This window comes from Podarcis cretensis (assembly GCF_951804945.1).
Source record: "Podarcis cretensis genome assembly, chromosome: 2".
Taxonomy (NCBI): Eukaryota; Metazoa; Chordata; class Lepidosauria; order Squamata; family Lacertidae; genus Podarcis; species Podarcis cretensis.
The window spans coordinates 34,275,466-34,293,642 of NC_137171.1; the positions used below are offsets into that span (position 1 = coordinate 34,275,466).

An 18,177-nucleotide genomic window follows, 5' to 3' on the forward strand; every position below is an offset into this window, starting at 1 on the left:
ACATACACACTTGATACAATTTACCAGTTTACCTGTGGGATCACCTTACCCCAACTGCTATGATCTCCAGAATAGGCACTGTTCCTGCATTGCAGGGACATGGGTGGCGCTGTGGTCTAAACCACTGAGCCTCTTGGTCTTGCCAATCAGAAGGTTGGTGGTTCAAATCCCCACTATGGGCTGAACTCCCGTTGTTCTGTCTCAGTTCCTGCCAACCCAGCACTCTGAAAGCATGCCGGTGCAAGTAGATAAATAGGTACCGCTGTGGCAATAAGGTAAATGGCGTTTCCGTGCACTCTGGTTTCCCTCATGGTGTTCTGTTGCGCCAGAAGCAGTTTAGTCATGCTGGTCACATGACCTGGGAAGCTGTCTGTGGACAAACGTCGGATCCCTTGGCCTAAAAGCGAGATGAGCACCACAACCCCATAGTCGCCTTTGACTGGACTTAACCATCCGGGGGCTCCTACTTTTTTTCCTACTGCAGGAGGTTGGACTAGATGACCCTCATGGTCCCTTCCAACCCTACAATTCTATCATTCCCTCAATCTTTTACTTTAGCAGTACATATATACACTTTGAAACACCCTTATTATTGATAACAGACAGGCACTTTTACTACAATATATATATATATATATATATATATAATATATATATATATATATATAAAATAAAGAGAATAAGTGGAATGGCATCACATACCAAGATTAAATTGATTGATTAATTAATTAATTAAATCTAAAGATAAATATATAAATAGACAAATAAAATTGATAAAAATAAAAACAAAATTTATAATAAATAATTGACATATTGCGGAACCCTCAGTTGCTTAGATCATGGTGACAATAAGGCCAAGGTTGCAGGTTCGATCCCTGTATGGAACAACTGCATACTCCTGCATTGCAAGGGGTTGGACTAAATGACCCATGGGGCCCCACACAATTCTAGAGAGCCCGAATAGCTCGATTGGTTAGAGCATGGGGCTGATTATGCCAAGGTGGGTGGTTTGATCCCTGTATGGAACAACTGCATATTCCTGCATTGCAAGGGGTTGGACTAAATGACCCTCGGGGTCCCACACAATTCTAGAGAGCCTGGATAGCTCAACTGGTCGAGCATAGTGCTGATAATGCCTAGGTTGCTGGTTTGATCCCTGTATGGGACCCCTGCATATTGAATGAGATATTATAATATGAAGTAGGAAGCATCTTTAATACATACATATAGATAGATAGATAGTAATAAATAACACATGCACGCCGCACATACTAATTGGATAAACTATTGAACATTTAACCAAATGATTGGAAAAAATTGTTATTTATTATAAGTGAATCAATCGTTAATTAGTACATTCGTTTCAGAATCTATAACAGGTGCCTGTACAACCGCTTGTAAACAGCAGCACGTGTTTGTGGCAGTAACTTTAGCGCGTTATCCATGGCGCCTAAGAGGAAGTGCTCTGCGGCGGAGTCAGCTCACACCTCAGGCTGCATGGGTGCCACATGGACAGGATAATAACACCAAACCTATTTCGCACTACCTAAATGCCTTTAGATCGTTCATTGGTGATTATGAGCAGCATTTTTTCGAGCAACCCCTAACCCCATGCCCTCCGCTGCTACCCCTGATATGATACTAGATTCCCAGGTGGTTCCGGAGAGCCTGCCTTTCACCCAGGTTGATGACCTCCCAGGCACCTCTGCCGCCCTCTTCAACGTTTCTCAGTTTTCAGGCGCAGGCCCAAGCTCTCTGGCAGTAACTGCGGCAGTGAAAACTAGGCCTCTGGCCCTCAGAATCTGCATTGGGTCGCCTGTGCGGAGGCCGCCGGCCTGTGTCAATAACCCTGTTGCGTCCAGTTCTTCCGGTTCTTGGCAGAATATGCAGCCCGCTTCCAGGATCCATCTAGCATGCTGGGATCTAATTGAAGATGGCACCTGGTCTGTGGTGGTCGTCCCGTATGTTGAGAAGAAGCCATTAGATTCTTATCGCACTGGTAAGCCGGACCTGAGAAGGGAGCCAAAGCGCAAGGTCAAGGTACGTTGGGAATTCAATAAGGGGTCATGCCAAAGGCAGTCTTGTAGGTATCTGCACGAGTGCAAGAGCTGTGCAGGGGTACTTCCAGCCGTGGCGTGTTACAGAAGGCAGCAGCCCTTTAGGGAAGGCGGGGTGCCAGTGCCAGGGAAGCCCCCGCAGCAGGGAACAGACGATAGGGACCCTCCGGGTCTAGCATTTTCCCTGATCCTGCTCCCTCCTCTCCACATTCTTTGATTGAAGTCTTCGATTGGGCACTAAGACTTATCCGGATTTTTGGTTACGAGGCACTCTTGGCAAAATGTGACATGGAGTCAGCCTTCTGTCTATTGCCAGTTCATCCCAATGACTCTCATTTGCTGGGATTAAAATTTCAAGGGAAATATTACATTGGCAAGGTGACACGTTACCTCGGTGACTTTCTACTCGTTGGGAAGCCCAATACTGGCGAATGTGCCTCCCTTCTGGAGGCCTTTTAAGCTTTGGCCCAGGAGCTGGGAGTTCCCCTCACAGCAGATAAGGCGGACCATCAACGGATCTTACTTGCCTGGGTATAGAGCTTGACACAGCAGCTCAATCCGCCCGCCTGCCAGTGGGGAAAATGGTTGCCCTTAAGGAAACAATTCGTCAAACCCTTCCCGAAATAATAATAATAATAATAATAATAATAATAATAAATAATAATAATAATAATAATAATAATAATAATAAAAAGTCGCTCTTAGACAGGTCCAGTCCTTGCTAGATCATTTCAACTTCGCATGTAGAGTAGTTTCACCAGGCCGCCCATTTCGCTCCCGCTTAGCCAGGTTGTCAGCGGGCCTCAAGCATCCGCACCATAGAGTAAGACTTCTCAAGTCGGTCAAGGCGGATTTTGAGATGGGGATCAGATTTCTGGAACACTACAACGGAGTCTCCCTATGGCTGGAAATCCTTAATTTAGCCTCTGATTTCCAGGCCCACTCCAATGCGCCTCCTGTGCCCGCCTAGCCAGGCTGTCAGTGGTCTTAGACACCCGCACCACAGGGTCTGCTTCCCCAGGTCGGTCAAGGCAGATCTGGAGGTATGGACGACTTTTCTGTAGAACTACAATGGGGTATCTCTATGGCAGGATGTCTTGAATCTGTCATCAGACTTCCAGGTCCAATCGGACGTGGCTGGGTCCTTAGGCTTTGGCTTGTACTTCAAGGGGCGCTGGTGTGCACTACGATGGCCGACGGCATGGCAAGGTCAGGCCATCACGCGGGATCTCACCTTTCTTGAGTTCTTTCCAATAGTGGTGGCCGTTCACATCTGCATGGAAGATTTTCGAGATCACCGCGTGTGCTTCTGGACCGACAACCTGTTGGTCGTGAACATTCTAGCCAGGCAGTCATCTTGGTCTGAGAGGATCTCCTCCCTTTTGCGGGCATTCGTCCTCCGGTGCCTTGAGTACAACATAATACTTAAAGCCAAATTCGTACCCGGAGCCAATAATGACATAGCCGATGCCTTGTCTCGATTTCCGATACCTCGCTTCCAGTTGCTTGCACCTGGAGCACAACTGTTGCCTTTCCGGAGCACCTGTGGAACGTGGGAGACGCTAAGTGATACAGGGAGTATTGGCGTCCGTGGCACCCTCCACTCTCAGGTCCTACAAGAAGGCCTGGTGTGATTTCCTTGGTTTCAGGTCTGGGTTATCTGGGCTCTCACATGACGTACCTCCTACCACTGACGCTGTCTTGCAGTACCTTTCCCATCTCTATGATCTGGGACGTGCTCCTAAAACCTTAAATATTCACGTAGCCGCCATCAGCTTCTTTTCAAAAGCTACATTTGCTCATGACCCGGGTAGCGATTTCTTGATCCATAGAGCCATTGAGGGTTGGGACAGGTTACAACCTCACAGGGCCGAGGGCCGTAAGCCGATTTCTTCCGAGTTGTTATCACAGATACGCATAAAACTCAGGTCAATTTGCTACGCTATCGCCTTTTTGGCACGCTTAGAGTTGGTGAGGTGGTGTTTGAAGTTAGTGCACGAGGTTCAACATGCGGCCTCCTGTGCAAGGACGTGCAGTTGTCCGATTCTAACATGACAGTGCGTATATGTCAGTCCAAGACTGATCAGGCTAGTAAAGGTGTCCTAGTTAAGCTCACGGCGTCGGCACAGCAGGGCCCATGCTCGGTAGAGGACACTAGGCGGTACCTCTACCTCAGACCGCCCAGCCCGGGTCCGTTTCTGGTCCATGAAGATGGGTCACCCTTGTTGAGGCATCAATTCACCAGAGTACTTCGCAAGGCTATTGAGGCTTGTGGTCTATCCTCCCAGGAGTACGCTGCACATTCATTTAGGATTGGCGCTGCAACCACGGCCGCGCACCTGGGGCTACTGGCGGACAGGATCAAAGAAATGGGCCGGTGGGAAATCCAATGCTTATAAGTCTAATATGCGACTTGCAGCTTTACCCTACTTATCCGCCTTTTCTTTTCTGTCTTTTACCCCCAGCTATGCTCAGGAGAAGCGTGTGGATTTGCGGCCACAGTATAGTTCATTGGGCCCGCGTACAAGCGGTGAGCTGCGGCCTTGCACACAATCTTGGCCTTCCACATGGTGTTCGAGTTTCCTGGTTTTCGACAAGAGGCATGTGTTGGGAGGAGCTTATGCCATTGCTGTGGGAGAAAATAGCCAAGTTCGGCCCTCCCGACATCCTTGCAATTCATTTGGGGAGAATGACCTCGCTAACAGAAGGAGTGTGGACTTGTTGTGGAGCATAAAAAGAGACTTGAATGCATTTGCAGCCTTGTGTCCCAGAACAACGGTGTTCTGGTCCTCCTTCTTGAAAAGAACTGTTTGGCGCGGTACGCAAAGCTGTATGGCCATTATAAGAACCAGGAAACTCGTAAATCGGGCGGTAGCCCGTTGGGTGCGCTTTATGTATGGCCGAGTCATTTATCATGACCGTATCCGGATCGGCGACCAAGCTTCATACCGGAATGACGGCATCCACTTATCGGATCTGGGGAACGACATTTGGTTAGCTAGTGTCAGCAAAAGCATCTGGGATTGGTTGCAGCTTTGAAGGTATTGGCGACGAGCCTTTAGCTCGGGTGGCGGTTAGGCATTGGAATAATGTGTTGTGGTGTGTCGAAGTGCTAGGTGTGGCCATCGCCTATGCCTTCAATTTCTAGGGGTATTCCGTTAATGGAATCTGGCGGTCTTGTATTCCGTCCGAAGCCTGCTTGGCGGGAGGCCATGGCACGACCCTCGGTGACATCAGGGGTGAGCCTATAGTTGGATTAGCATCAACAGGTGATGAACCCCTGGTGAATAAACCCACTTGTTTCGCGATCCAATGCCTAAGCCAATACCTTTTCATTGCTGTAATCAATAAAGTTGTGGCCTTTTCTAGCCCATTAACCTTATATCACGTGTCCCTGTGTCTTCATTTTACTTCGCGGGGGTCGGGTCCTCGAACCACAAAGACTCTCCTCCCTGAAAGAGAGGGGAGTGGTTGTGGACGGGAGCCCGAGCACCGCTCCTAGCAGGGGGCGTTGCCCCCTGCCTCCAGCTCACCTGGCTGGCACTCACGCCCCCCCCGGTGGCCGTCCAACCAGGTGCCATGGGGGGGCGTGTCCAGCAGCCTTTATGCTGCAGTGCCAGCCTCCCCCCCGGCCTCATTTCTCTTTGTCGTCCTGGGCGAGTCACCCACCCTCCACTCCCTTTGAGTTAGGGCTTAGGTCATTGGCCTTGCTATGGACCTTAGGTTGGTCGCCCCGGTTGCCCGGGGGGCCTGGTAGGAGTTTTTCCATTTGGCATTAGGCTTTTTGGTTTTTTCGCCTACCTCGTAGCAATCGTCACAACTTTTTGGTGGTATTGGTGGGTAGGTTAGGCATTGGAATAATGTGTTGTGGTGTGTCGAAGTGCTAGGTGTGGCCATCGCCTATGCCTTCAATTTCTAGGGGTATTCCGTTAATGGAATCTGGCGGTCGTGTATTCCGTCCGAAGCCTGCTTGGCGGGAGGCCATGGCACGACCCTCGGTGACATCAGGGGTGAGCCTATAGTTGGATTAGCATCAACAGGTGATGAACCCCTGGTGAATAAACCCACTTGTTTCACGATCCAATGCCTAAGCCAATACCTTTTCATTGCTGTAATCAATAAAGTTGTGGCCTTTTCTAGCCCATTAACCTTATATCACGTGTCCCTGTGTCTTCATTTTACTTCGCGGGGGTCGGGTCCTCGAACTACAATCTTTTAAGCAGCTAAAAACATTTCTTTTTTTAGACAAGCCTATCCCTATCCCTATCCCTATCCCTATCCCTATCCCTATCCCTATCCCTATCCCTATCGTGGTTCGAATCCCTGCAACGGCGTGAGCTCCTATTGCTCGGCCCCAGCTCCTGCCAACCTAGCAGTTCAAAAGCATGTCAAAGTGCAAGTAGATAAATAGGTACTGCTCTGGTGGGAAGGTAAACAGAGTTTCTGTGCGCTGCTCTGGTTCACCAGAAGCGGCTTAGTCATGCTGGCCACATGACCCAGAAGCTGTACACTCACTCCCTCGGCTAGTAAAGCGAGATGAGCACCGCAACCCCAGAGTCAGGGGCCTAACAGTCAGGGGTCCCTTTACCTTTTTATCCAGATATCTAGAATGAGAATGTTTTAATCTGTTGTGTGTTGCACCTGTCCCCACTAGCAACCCACCAAGGAATGCCTCACCAATGGAAGTAGTGCTTGTGGTGATAGATGGCACCCAGCAAACAATTGTCACACACTTTTTTAAAAAAACAACACACCACTACCACACTCCCACACAATGCACTTCAGCATGTCCTGCGTAATATGTGATTTTTATGTTGGATTCCCCCCAACTTACTACATTATCTCTGGATCAGGAAAATCCAAATTAAATTGGGGGTGGGGGGTAATAGTACAAACTGAACTTGGAACAGGATGTTGTGCGGATAATGCACAACACACACACACACCTGGGACACATCAAACCCACTTTACAGTGCCCTGTGTTCACACCTTGAGTCAATATTGGTGATGAGGAACTGAGGCTGAGAAATAGTGATGTACCTAAAGGTTCCAAATGACTTGAAAAGTAAGGTGGGATTTGAAGTGTCGACAATCTGGTTCAAAGCCTCAGTCACACGTCCCCAGCTCTCGAGGTCACTTAAGCTTCTCTGTCATCTACGAACTTGTAAGGAAACACATTAAAAAAAAAAACCCAACGATATCTTTTTATGGTTGTTTATGCTTTGAGGCCTTCTTCATGGGATCTGAGCAGCCGGTTTTCATCTCACCATATCTGTGGCAGATAGTTGTGTTACTTAGTTGGTGTTCATTGTCTTTGACTGACTAGGATAAGGAAACCACAGAGGTCAGAGGTTTCCTGAAGCATGAAGTGTGATGAGAAATAGGGTTAAATGGAAATATGTACTACTCCTCGTGTGTGTGTGTGTGTGTGTGTGTGTGTGTGTATAAAATCTACCTGCAATCCAATAAATCTGGTTTTGAAGGCACTGGCAGAGGTGGGCATTTCTTACTTTCTTGGCAAGGTGTTTTCTCTTTGAGAATCTCCCTTCCTGTCTTTTTATATCTAGTACCCTAGTACTCTGATCCCTCAGAGCTTGCCAAGAAGATGGAGGCATACACCTTACACCAAAATGAGAGCATTCCTAGGGGTAATTGAAACCAGCTCCTGCTGAGGCCGCAAGCCCAGCGGGGGTGCAAAAATCACCTATCAGGTGTTGAAGTCCTCCCAATACCAGGAGCACCCCCCTCACCCAATGCTCAGCACTCCAGCATCTGTTTTGCTGGCAGAAGGAATCCGCTGGGATCTCTAGCAGGAGAACTGCTGCTCCTGCTGCAGGAGGAGGAGATGGAATGGCCTCCAGGCATAGAGTGGCACAAATGTCCCATTCAGCCCCAAGGAGCCATGGTCCTCCTGTTCAGGCAACCTCACCTGCTTCTCAGGTTGTTGTTTTTTTCAGGGGAGGGGGGTGCCAATATAGCTACTTGCCAAGGGTGCAAGGGACACTAGGTATGCCTCTGACAGCATCCACCTTATACCCTCAAGTGCATGTCTCATCTTCAGGCTCCTCCAGGAAAATGTGAAAATTTGTAGGTCACCTGCCACCTCCTATGGTGTTTTGTTCCTTAATTGATTTATTTAAAGCCGGCCGGGTGAAACCAAATGCAGGAAGAAATGAACGATGGACTCTCCTGCTTCCATTGCCACTTATATAACCAAATTACAACCTGGTTTAGACAATTCCCGCCTCAACTCTTATGGGTAATTTAGAGCACCGTCCCACTGCTTGTGATGGAATTCCTAACACAACTATGCAAGTACATTTCCAAGCGATGATTGATGTAAATAACTTTTGGGCTAGCCATTATGGAGTCGTGAGAAGTCCCAAGGAAGGGTGTGTACAATTTCCTGGTCTGGTGTGTGGAGAGAAATGAAGGCTGTAGGCCTCAGAGACCCCAGAGCTATGGCAACAGCAGAGTAATATGTAACTCAAGGGGAACTGGGCCCTGTTAGGTGACCATAGGGCCAAACTAGCCAATACATTAGCTTTGTATCTGGGCCCTTAAATGCATCTTTAAGCCAGCTGGCTACACATCATTTAGTTTGGTCCTGCATGGCACATAACCCTGAAGAAAGTATACCAGTGTAAGTCAATGGCTCGCTCACACATCTTGAGTTGAGATTATGTAAAGGATAAACAGTAGGTGCTTAACTTGGTCACCAGGACACATTAATTAGGCTTGGCAAGCAGTAGCTGCTAAATATTTGGCAAAGCTGGAGGATTATTGGCTAAAACCCAGGTTTCTTCCTCCCTGGGCACCATATTTCCCCCTTTATGTTTAAGACTTAATTTCCAAGTGCCATTTGAAACTGGCAGGAGAAGAAAAGAGACTAGTTCATTTGCAGGCGTGTAGGAGGTTATGGATCCATTAGTGCAATTAAGCGTGCTTGAGGCCTGCCGGGTTATGAACTCAGGGTCAAACTAGATCCAACTTGAAGTACCTGATTCAAAACTCTGCTTGTGTTTATTTACAACATTCCTACACCGCCTATTAATAAAAAGTTCTCTGGGTGGTTCAAGAACAAAAGTTAAAACCTCCATGAAGTGAAAAAGCAGAATGCAAGCATAAAATCTGATCAGAATAAAACCAGCATAAAGGCAGCAACAGAAAATAGTGCAAAGAGCATTAAAAGAAACCCTGAGAAAATAAAAAGGCCTTTTGCCACAGCATGGGTCTCAGGAGGACAATCTCTCTAGTGAGAGAATTCTGCAGCCAGAAGTGTTGAAAAGGCCTTTCCCTAGTGAGAGCCAGCGTGGTGTAGTGGTTAAGAGCGGTGGACTCGTAATCTGGCAAACTGGGCTCGCTTCTCCACTCCTCCACATGAAAGTGTCCTCTAGAGCAGATCTCTTCAACCTTTAGAAACTCAGGACCCACTTTTAACCCAAACATGCATTAACGGACCCATTTCTTATGCTTTTACAATGTTGTACCATATTTCAATTTAAATGTTACAAATTTCTTTCAAAATTGGTATCTATACACTTAAGCTACCATATGCAAATTGGAGTCCTCTTTTGCCCCCTACTTTTTTGGGTGTCACAAATCATAATCTCCTATATCCCACTGATTAAAATGGGGATGCTCGTTTGGCCCTGAGTTTTTGCAGGAGCCAGCTGATTCACGCAAGAGCGCGAAACCAAAGAACAGGCATCTTTTGGGCCAGAGATCTAGCACGAGCTGCTAGCATGTGCCAGAGTGCCCAACCAAAAAATGGGACATTCCGGGATCCAATCAGAAGCTGGGTTGGCTTCTGTAATTCCAGGATGTCCCTCTCAAATCAGGATGGTTGAGGAGTATGGCAGATCTTCAACTTTGGCAATGCGTGGCTGACCACTCTATGGGACAAATTTATTGAGGACACCCAGAGAAGGGCTTCTTAAATGAGTCTGTTGAAACAGACTGGAAAGTAATTCAGAATTCCCCGTTCTGTGTCTGGGGAAACCAACTGGTCTGAGCTGGTGAGAATAGGGAGATTAAGCCTTTCCTCCTTGCTTCCTATAAAAAAAAAAAAAAAAACCCTGATATGCTATTTACAACTAGGGCAAACAGCTTCTTTGGGTGGTGCTTTATAGTTATAAAATATTCTTTTAGGCAATAATCCTAGGTGCAATTACCTGAAGATTAGTACTACTGAAATCATTATCTATAATTATAATATTAAGATTGCTGTGGTAGTTACATATTCAGCCTCCCAGACATTTGTCAGCTGGGAACTAGGTGCAAGGCTTTCAGTAAGGGAGAAATTAGAAAATTACCTTTTACCAGCTTTGTCTGATTCACAAGCTGGGGCTGTTTGTGGACAGGGATAGACTAATCACTGTAGTCAATGCCTTGGTAACTTAAAGGCTGGGTTACTGCAATACACTTTATGTGGGGCTGCCTTTGGACCTGACTCCAACTAGAGCAGAATGCAGTGGCCTGGTTATCCCTCAACTTTCCCAGGAAAACAGGGACTTCCCATTTTTTAACACGAGAGCGTGGCAGTCATTTTGGGATACTCTGCCAATAGAGATTCAGCAGGCACCTTCCGTTTCAACTTTTAAATTCCTGCTGAAAACTTTATATTCCATCAAGCTTATGCAGGCAACTATGGTAATAATGCATATTTCCATAGTATAGGTAACTCACAAATTATGCACATTCAACTTGTGCACATTCAGCTTTACACACTTCGCAAATAAAAAATAAAAAGGGGTGGGGTTCTAAGAAAAATGACTTTGGCAACCCCAATCACCATCGAACCCAATGTATTTTTGACTATATACAATTTTGGCTTTACAGGTGATCCCGGAATGGAACCCTGCATAAGTTGAGATTCATTTGTAATTGGCTGCTTTCTGATTTAAACATTTTCGAATGGCATGCATTGTCCTTTACGTATGGTTATTGTAAACCATTCTGATTCTTTAAAAAAATGAATAGCAGTATACAAATATTTTTTATAAATAAATAAATATTGTTGTTATGCACAATGGCAAATGTCATGAGACAGACATTTTCATCAGTTCCAATGGCTGGGTGGGGGGAAACCCAGTGGATATAAAGAGTAAGAGCTGCTGCACTATCGAATGCAATATACAGTACATATAAACAAATCCTGGTTATCCTTCTTACTTTTGTGGTTTAGAGTCTGCCCTAAAGAATTCACCCTCATCCCGTTATGCTAAAATGAAACAACTAGTTGTCACCGTTCCTTTGTATTGTGAGTTGTTTTCCCCCGCACTCCACCCACAAGTCGTCACATATGGTCCTGGAACTGCTTATAGAGCAACAACAGAAAGCACTGTTTACTTGCAACGCAAAGCAATGCGCCATCTCTTACTGGGAACAACAGGTCCAGCAAGCCCCAAAGGCCTCTGTGACGCTGTGCAAACAGCCAGAGGGAACCTTGCCCTAATTCAACAGTGTTAACTAGGCGCGCGCGATAGGGGAACCTGCCTCAAGTGCAGCCTAGACAGGAGAGCAAATTGGTCGCTTTAAATCATCTAACATTCCACTGACAGCTGCTAAAGCAATACTTCATTTGGAATAATCTGACATGTTTTCCAAGCCGGTAGCTGAAAAGTCAAGAAGCACAGGTATCAGCTTGCTCAGGGTGCTGGCAGGAACAGCAAGCCAGACTTAATGAGATCCATCTAATTTGCCAGTAGACTAAGCTTAGCCAAAGAACCCTCATACTGCAGGTGAGGGAAAAGGAAATCAGAGCTATGCAACTTTCCCCAGATTTTACCATTCATTTCCCAAAGGAAGTTAAGGTTGTGGATGAATCCATCAATTTGGGGTTCTCATTTTTCCAGTCTTCAGTTCTCTGCATATCTGCATTAGTTTGTTATACACACACTCCAGAAAATGCATCAGCCTTTAAGAACAAATTTATCCTAATATGCAATTTTTGGTGTGCAACTCTGCCCAAGTGGTGAAGTGCCCACGTTTGACACTTTGCAGGCTGTGACTGGAAATTGCATTTCCAACATTTCACAAAAACATAGGGATATGATTGTATCACGCCATTTCCCATGCCAAGGATCGGTGCCTGAGTTCCCCACAACTAGCACATATAATAAAAGGCTACCATTCACTTGATACATGGACCCCAGACCCCAATTATTTTTAATGATCACCAAGTTCCCTCAACATTTAAAAAATATATACAGTGGACGCTCAGGTTGCGAACGTGATCCATGCGGGATGCACGTTAGCAACCCACAGCGGCGCATTGAAGGTGACTCGGAAACTACAACTAATCCAGAATGCGGCAGCTAGACTGGTGACTGGGGGCGGCCGCCGAGACCACATAACACCGGTCTTGAAAGACCTACATTGGCTCCCAGTATGTTTCCGAGCACAATTCAAAGTGTTGGTGTTGACCTTTAAAGCCCTAAACGGCCTCGGTCCAGTATATCTGAAGGAGCGTCTCCACCCCCATCGTTCTGCCCGGATGCTGAGGTCCAGCGCCGAGGGCCTTCTGGTTGTTCCCTCATTGCGAGAAGCAAAGCTACAGGGAACCAGGCAGAGGGGCTTCTCGGTAGTGGCGCCCGCCCTGTGGAATGCCCTTCCAGCAGATGTCAAAGCGATAAATTACTACCTGACATTCAGAAGACATCTTAAGGCAGCCCTGTTCAGGGAAGTTTTTAATCTGTGATATTTTAGTGTATTTTTGGTTTCTATGGAAGCCGCCCAGAGTGGCTAGAGAAACCCAGCCAGATGGGCGGGGTACAAATAATAAATTATTATTATTATTATTGTGATTAGGCGCTTCTGCGCACGCGCAACCTCCAAAACCCGGAAGTAACCCATTCCAGTATTTCCGGGTTTCGGAGCGTCCGTAACCTGAAAAAACGCAACCTGAAGCGTCTGTAGCCCAAGGTATGACTGTACTGCAGTGTGGTGTTCTCCGCTGGGTTTTTTTTATCTCGGGTGGTGGTGTCATGCTCCCTCTCCAGCCATTGTCAACAGCAGCAGAACTGTACCCAGTAGGCTACCTGCCACTTCCTCATTCATGACCGCTTTTGCAATGCTCAGTCACCTTTGAGCACTTCTGGGAAGCCTTGTCTGCCCACTGAATGATCAGCAGCGGCTGGCTAGTCCCAGCAGAGATTGCACATTAAAGCAGCCACTGTTCTGCCATGCCAGAAGTTTCACAAAGCCACTTTTCTGTGCTAAGTGCTTGCTGAGCACCCTACATATGTCAAGTACTTGTTTGATCAAGACTGGAATCAGGAAATTAATTATCCATTGTTTTGCGATTTGAGGACATTGACGCTGCTTATATAATAAAAACAAGAGTTCCCAAATTATTTAAGAGTTAATGAATTTAATTTAATGAAATGATGCTGAATTATTAAATATATGTCTGGCAACACCCTCTTTGTGCACTTCTGCCACACCCGCTTTGGCATGCAGTCCCCAGGGAGATGGCCAGGGGACAATGTCGGCCTCAGACCAAAAACGGTTAGCTAGCCCTAATTTGGATGCAGCTCCTCTGCATACTTCCAGTCTGAGCTCACTTTTGGTGCAACCTTTCATTGAACATTCCTCCTGGTTTGTTGGCACAAAGTTTACAGGGAGATTACATGACATGACATATTTATCTAGCATTCAGTTGGATTTGTTTATGGGGAGTTTATGTGCAGACCCTTCAAGTGTCCCTATTTTTCAGGGACAGTCCCGGATTTAGAGAAGCCGTCCTGGTTTCTGATTTGATCCCCAAATGTCCCGCTTATCCTTTGGACATCCCTATTTTCATCGGAGAAACGTTGGAGGGTATGGAATTGTGTAACCCCAGAGCCCAGGAGGTAAGTAACTTGCAACCTTTAGAAGGCACCTGAAGGCAGCCCTTATGTTGGAAGCCACCCGGAGTGACTCTGGCAGCTGAGTCAGATGGGTGGGGTACAAATAATAACATTATTGTTGTTGTTGTTGTTATTGAATAGGATGTCCCTATTTTCATCGGAGAAATGTTGGAGTGTGTGCATGTGATGTTGGATCCAGCAATCATTACCCTACATCCACTGTCTACAAGTTGGGTCAGGGCAGCCCACCATGCCACTTCAGTTGAGCTGGCTGTCTAGCAATGACTGACTAGGGGGCAACCTGGATGTAGCTGTGCTGAGGAGAGCTGTGGATCCACTTGGTGCACCTGAACTAGCCAACGCCACCCTGGGGCTGGCCTTGTGCGGAGATGTGCAGGTCGGGCAGTGCCAGCATCATTAGCAGGGCAGCACCAGCCACTGCACATATGCAAAGCAGACCCAGAACTCCACTCAGCACAGCCACCAAACCGGAGCATCCACTGTGGGGTTAGCCGTGTCATTAAGCCCTCCCAGGGAATCCATTGTTTGCTTTGTCATGCATGCCAGGAGTGGATGCCAGGCCTATTAAATCCCATTAGGAGTAAACATGCATAAGATTGCACTTCATGCTAAAGTCTATGGCGCTGCATTGATTGATTGATTGATTGATTGATTGATTGACTGACTGACAGGCAGACATGGAAGAGGAGCCACAGAAGAAACCTTTCGAATTTAGGAGAGATTGGATTATAGTTTCTCTGTGCCTATAAAATCAACGTGCATGGATTGTTAGGACAGCAGGCCTTGGACAGCAGGTGACACGTGTGCTTGCACAAAACAGGTTATAAACATACTTAGTGTGGCTGACACTGACACTGGCATCTCTCTTGCACATCCTCAGATGAGAAAGAAGCCAGCCAGCCCAGTTTTATGGCTACAAATAATAACCCCTCACAATGTCCACAGTGCACCGTCACTACCATCCAAAGGGCTGGGCAAGCATTCTGTTGCATTGCTCCTCCTAGGAATTATAATTTGGTTTCACATGCCCTGCACTTACCCAGCAGCAGCACCTATGCTAAAGAGCTGCTTGGAAATTCCCTGCTGCCACCAAACTAAGGATGGAATTATCTGAAAATCTCAATGTCAAGTTTATCCACAATATTTCCCCCCCTAATTCCTGCCTCACTCGTTCTCAAGGAGAAGTTTACTGGTTCTATTAAAAACACAAACAATTATTGCATAGTCTACACACACACACACACACACACACACACACACAAATAATATTACTAGGGGCTGCCAACCCAGCTTGCTCTATTCACCAACCAACCAATTCCTTTGCCAACCCTCTTCCCCCACACCCAGCCAACCCCTTCTCGTTTCCCAACTGGGTAGGCAAATGAGCAGGGTGGGGCTAGATGTGTTTGATTCGCCAAGATGCTATAGACTATATTAACATACCCGCCTACATTTCTCTGATGATCCTATTCAACAATAACAGTAACAGTAATAATAATGTGTTTCCAACATATATATAAATATAATAAAACATTAAACATGAAAAAAATTCCCTGTAAAGGACTGCCTTCAGATGTCTTCTAAAGATTTTATAGTTACTTGTCTCCTTAGCCCAGGGGTTGCACAACTCCATACCTTCCAATGTTTCTCCATTGAAAATAGGGACATCCTACCATACCCTCCAACATTTCACCAATTAAAATAGGGATGTCCTAAGGGAAAACAGGATATTCCAGGATAAAATCAAAAGCTGAGACAGCTTCTGTAAATCCAGGACTGTCCCTGGAAAATAGGGACACTTGGAGGGTCTATATTAATGTCAACAGAGAATTGCCAACATGTTGATCTCCCGCCACCCATTTATCTTCAGCATAATAGGGGCATCTCTTACGTAAGTTATCATTTTGTAATAAACCCTGTTGGAAATTACCTTCCAACCTTTCAGTAGCATGACTCAGTAGAAGTTACATGTTTAGGGTATGAGGATAAAAGCCTCTGTGTACTTAAGTAGGCTTCAAGTGAGGTTGTCAGTCTGTAATAACCCCTCTTAATAAGCAACCAGTGCAATGGCCAGGGAACTGTTGCCTAGGGACTTGGTGCAGGTACCACTCCAACCAGCTAGCTCCTCACACACAAAGTGGCTCAGAAGAGTGACACATGCAAGGGAACGCAGGTCCCTGCCTGCAATTAGAAAAAGTGGCAGCTTGCCATTTTCCTGTTCAAAAAGAGAGGGAGCAAAGCACATTTCTACTACCATAAGTAGGCTGTTCAGATGACCAGATAGTTATGCAGGCAAAGCTTGCTGCAGTAACATCTGTCCTGGCAGTATTATATTATTATTATTATTATTATTATTATTATTATTATTATTAAACTAATAGCCACTCTGATTTTTACAGTTCTCATGCTGTTGCTTATTGCTTGTTCTTATTACCTGGGCTGCATTAAACAACGGTCACTTTTTTTGCATTATTGTATTCTGTGCATTGTTGGAAACTATCCTAGAATCACATAAATGTCTACAAACTGGACAGATAAATAAACTGTCTTACAGCCCACGTCCTGGAAGTGGTGTTGGTGGCGGCGGGATGAGAGGAACTGCAAAGAAATGGAGCGGCTGGGTGGAAGTGCTCCCGGAAACGTGCCACTGCGCCCCTCAGATGGAGACCGGCGGCAGCCAGAAGAGATCAGGGGCGCCGGCTCTGCCATGGCCAAGTAGTGCGACGCGGTGGAGTGTCTCTACTGCGACAAGGTCTCCAAGTACGAGAAGCTGGCCAAGATTGGGCAAGGCACCTTCGGGGAGGTCTTCAAAGCAAAACATCGTCAAACAGGCAAAATTGCATTGAAAAAAGTGTTGATGGAGAATGAAAAAGACGGGTTCCCCATCACAGCCCAACGGGAGATCAAAATCCTCCAGCTACTCATGCATGAAAACGTCGTGAATCTCATTGAGATCTGCAGGACCAAAGCCTCTCCGTACAACTGCTGCAAGGGCAGCATCTACCTGGTACAGTGGTACCTCAGGTTAAGTACTTCATTCATTCCGAAGGTCCGTACTTAACCTGAAGCTGTTCTTAACCTGAAGCACCACTTTAGCTAATGGGGCCTCCTGCTGCTGCCGCGCCGCCGGAGCCCGATTTCTGTTCTCATCCTGAAGCAAAGTTCTTAACCTGAAGCACTATTTCTGGGTTAGCGGAGTCTGCAACCTGAAGCGTATGTAACCTGAGGTACCACTGTATTTGACTTCTGCGAGCATGACCTGACTGGACTCCTTAGCAATGCCCATGTCAAGTTTACACTTTTGGAGATCAAGAAAGTCATGCAAATGCTCCTGAACAGCCTGTACTACATCCACCGAAATAAGATCTTGCATTGGGACATGAAAGCAGCCGACGTGCTTATCACCCGCGATGATGTTCTGAAGCTGGCCGACTTTGGCCTGGCCCGGGCCTTCAGCCTGGCAAAGAACAGCCAGCCCAATCGCTACACTAACAGGGTGGTGACTTTGTGGTATTGTCCTCCGAAGCTGCTTCTGAGGGAACAAGATTATGGACTACCCATTGACGTCTGGGGCGCAGGATGAATAATGGCAGAGATGTGGACCTGAAGCCCCATCATGCAGGGAAACACAGAACAGCACCAGCTGACTCTCAGCACCCAGCTTTGTGGAAGCATCACCCTGGAGGTGTGACCAAGCATGGAGAAATACAAACTGTATGAGAAGGTGGACTTGTCGAAAGGGCAAAAGCGCAAGGTGAAGGAGAGGCCAAAGGTGTATGTCAAAGACCCATATGCTCTGGATCTCATAGACAAGCTGCTGGTCCTGGATCCTGCCCAAAGCGATGACGCCCTGAATCACGACTTCTTCTGATCCGACCCTATGCCTTCTGATCTCAAAAACATGCTCTCCACCCAGAACCAATCCATGTTCGAGTACCTGGCTCCTCCCAGCAGGAGGGGTGGACATGTGCCACAGCAACCTGCCAATCAGGGCAGGAATCCAGTGGCGACCAATCAGACAGAGTTCGACAGAGTGTTCTGATGGCTGTGGACCAAGAACAAGAATGGAGTACTGGTTTCCAATGGAATAACGAAAACGATTTGTTTCAGCTGTTGTTTTTTTACTGTTGCAAAGCAAAACAAAATGAACAAAACAAAAATTGGTGGGAAGAGAACAAAACACCTGCGGGTCTGTGTTTTAAGAGCTGCAGGGCTAGTTTAAACACTGTCTGGAAAGGTGTGTAGAG

General features: G+C 46.6%; 1 long non-coding RNA gene and 1 pseudogene across 7 annotated transcripts in view; one reads left to right on the forward strand and one right to left on the reverse strand.

The window, feature by feature from the left end:
- Nucleotides 1-18,177, reverse strand: part of LOC307211164 — a 49,612-nt gene that overhangs the window by 14,851 nt on the left and 16,584 nt on the right. For 3 of the 6 annotated variants that reach the window (XR_013836325.1, XR_013836326.1, XR_013836327.1), the window contains exon 2: nt 7,098-7,211. The exons of 2 other annotated variants lie outside the window; for them this stretch is intronic. This is a non-coding gene — a long non-coding RNA (uncharacterized lncRNA). Of the gene's footprint in view, nt 1-7,097; nt 7,212-15,587; nt 15,643-18,177 lie in introns of those variants that run through there. One more of the 6 variants, XR_013836328.1, reaches the window with a different exon arrangement.
- On the forward strand, nt 16,539-18,059 carry LOC307210231 (cyclin-dependent kinase 9-like; annotated as a pseudogene). Its single transcript has 2 exons — nt 16,539-16,937; nt 17,166-18,059. The product of its transcript is annotated as a cyclin-dependent kinase 9-like (transcript).